Raw genomic sequence first — 2,550 nt, forward strand, 5'->3', positions numbered from 1 at the left:
CTGTTCTTTCTTAGTCATTGTCTCGTGTTTTTCTTGACTTGTTTTTTTCCCTCTCTGTCAGTTTTTCCTAAAACTGTTTCATCTGTTTTGTGCTAAAACCTCCAATCTTTGGAAAACCACATTCAGCTGCCCAGATCTCTAATTGAGCGCAGCTGATTGGTCTTTAATTAGTTAACATGTATTTACAATTTGGAGCATCCATATCTGGACAGAGGTCTGGACCTCTATTAATCTCATAATCTTTGGTCCAATTACTCATTTCAGCGTTGGTCTTTTCTTAAAGATATAAATTCCCCTTATTAAGAATAACGGTGGAATTTTTGTGGCAGTCCCAGACCGGCTATTCCGACCCTGGTCTTTCCTCAACTAAATAACAATTATAAAAATGATCATCTAATGAGAATCACAGTGGATTTTTTTTACCAGAAAGGTCATCTTTGTTGAGGTGACCCCGTCCTCCAGGCTCATGTGGTTTCTGACCCCTCACCCTCATGGCAGGCTTATGTAGGATACTTGTGTATATATCCTTGTTTGTTAGCAAGTTGATGTGATTAGACCTCAGCAGATTTCTCATGTGATATGAACATGTTTATCTTTGAGCACACCAGTTATCATATGATCAGACCCTTATGAACAACAAGAGATTGTCTTCTGCCTGGAAAACAGACTGGTCATCCATTTCAACCCATAAGCACAACACAGGGCTCCAACATACTTAAAGTATGTTATACATAAATAATAATGTTCTAATATAACTATTATCATTCCTATCACAAGAGTATTTCCATTGTTCAATGCAGTTTGCTCATGTCAACAAAGTCAAAGATTTAGTTTAGAAATGAATCAAAATTAAGGTCCAGATACACTTCATATGAAATCGATGAAAGAATGGGTTTAACGTCATTTAGAACTGAATCTGGCCAAAACGAAGCAGTTTTCACTCATCTGTGCTATTAATATAGTTATTTATATACAGTCATTTGAATGAACAGAATCAACAATAAAAGCACAAAGTATATTTTAAAACAACATTTAAAGTCTTTGTTCTCAAAGTTTTTGTTTTATATTTACATTTATGCATTTGACAGATGCTTTTATCCAAAGCGGCTTACAGTGCACTTATTACAGGGACAATCCCCCCGGAGCAACCTGGAGTTAAGTGTCTTACTCAAGGACACAATGGTGGTGACTGTGGGGATCAAACCAGCAACCTTCTGATTACCAGATTGCCAGTTATGTGCTTAGACCACTACATCACCACCACTCCAGTTTTACATTTTTCAGCATCTTTTTAGTCCAGAAATGATCATTTATGACCTTCATTCCCCTACAACAGGATTGATGTTGAACTATTGTTGAACAGTTTTTAGAGTTTGAGAGATTATTTGAAGTTTTGCTTCATTTTCAATCGTAAATGCTGAAAGTTGAGTTGAACGTGTCTCAGACAGTCTTCCAGAAGAGATCTTGATGTGCTTTTCTAAAGAAAAGAAAATGTATTAATTGAACATTTGAACATTTATTTTGAGCGTTTAGTTTCTGTAGATGATCTGTGAATATCTCACCTCATGTTTAACAGTCTGTGATACATAAGATTGTGTTTGTACAGGTCTGAGATCAGCAGACACTACAGATTAAACATACAAACATCTGATCATATAAACTCACTTATTGTTTAGGATCAATTCTACACCATTAGATTACAGAGAATATGAGATATGATGTCAATAATGACTGATATCATTTAATAAACACAATAACTCACTGTTTGGTCGGCCACTATGTGTGCTGTTTCGCCGAACAAACATGGAACTGTTTGATTCTTCATTGACTCGTTGATCTTTGGTCATTTTCTCACTTTCTCTCGTTCTTCCGAGCATTTATTTCTCTCATTAAGATAAACATCTATTATGTGTTCAATTGAGGAAAGAGTCACACAGATTTGGAACTACATGAGAGTGAGTAAATGAATAAATAACTATTCCTTTAATGTAATTCAATCATTTAAATATGAATCCTGACATTAATGTCCAAATTTACATGGAGAACTGAAAAACATTTGTCTGTATTTAATCCGATATGAAGGTTTTTATAAAAGAATTAAAGATAAAAGTGTTTTAATTACCTTGAATAAATGAGTGAAGTGCAGAAACATTCACATCATCTGTTGTGTAGAAGAATCCTGATCTATTATATATATATTGACACGACTCGAGTAGAAAGTCAAACCATGAACATCTTCTGTTGTGTAGAAGAATCCTGATCTATTATATTTATATTGACACGACTCGAGTAGAAAGTCAAACCATGAACATCTTCTGTCACAGGATACACAACAAGAGAACTGAGAGAGAGAAATGTTTTTATATACACTCATGACTCCTCCCACATTCATTCTTATATACGGCACTCATACTGTGTCTACTTGTGATCCATCCTAAGTTGTTTTGTACTTATAGAGAAGTGATCCTTTCACATTCACTGAGACAGACAGTATTTCTTCTGCTGTTTGTGGTATTTGAGGTCATCAGCTTTACAACAGCACCAGTTTAT

The 2,550-nt window shown here is 35.0% G+C and overlaps 1 long non-coding RNA gene across 1 annotated transcript; it reads right to left on the reverse strand.

The window, feature by feature from the left end:
• Window positions 1-1,040: 1,040 nt before the first annotated feature.
• On the reverse strand, window positions 1,041-2,320 carry LOC127642178 (uncharacterized). Its single transcript, XR_007970312.1, has 4 exons — window positions 2,123-2,320; window positions 1,763-1,902; window positions 1,563-1,624; window positions 1,041-1,477 (listed from the first exon to the last, which is right to left on the reverse strand). It is a non-coding gene; the product is annotated as an uncharacterized LOC127642178 (long non-coding RNA).
• Window positions 2,321-2,550: the final 230 nt, after the last annotated feature.

Source organism: Xyrauchen texanus, unplaced genomic scaffold (genome assembly GCF_025860055.1).
Source record: "Xyrauchen texanus isolate HMW12.3.18 unplaced genomic scaffold, RBS_HiC_50CHRs HiC_scaffold_448, whole genome shotgun sequence".
Lineage (NCBI taxonomy): Eukaryota > Metazoa > Chordata > Actinopteri > Cypriniformes > Catostomidae > Xyrauchen > Xyrauchen texanus.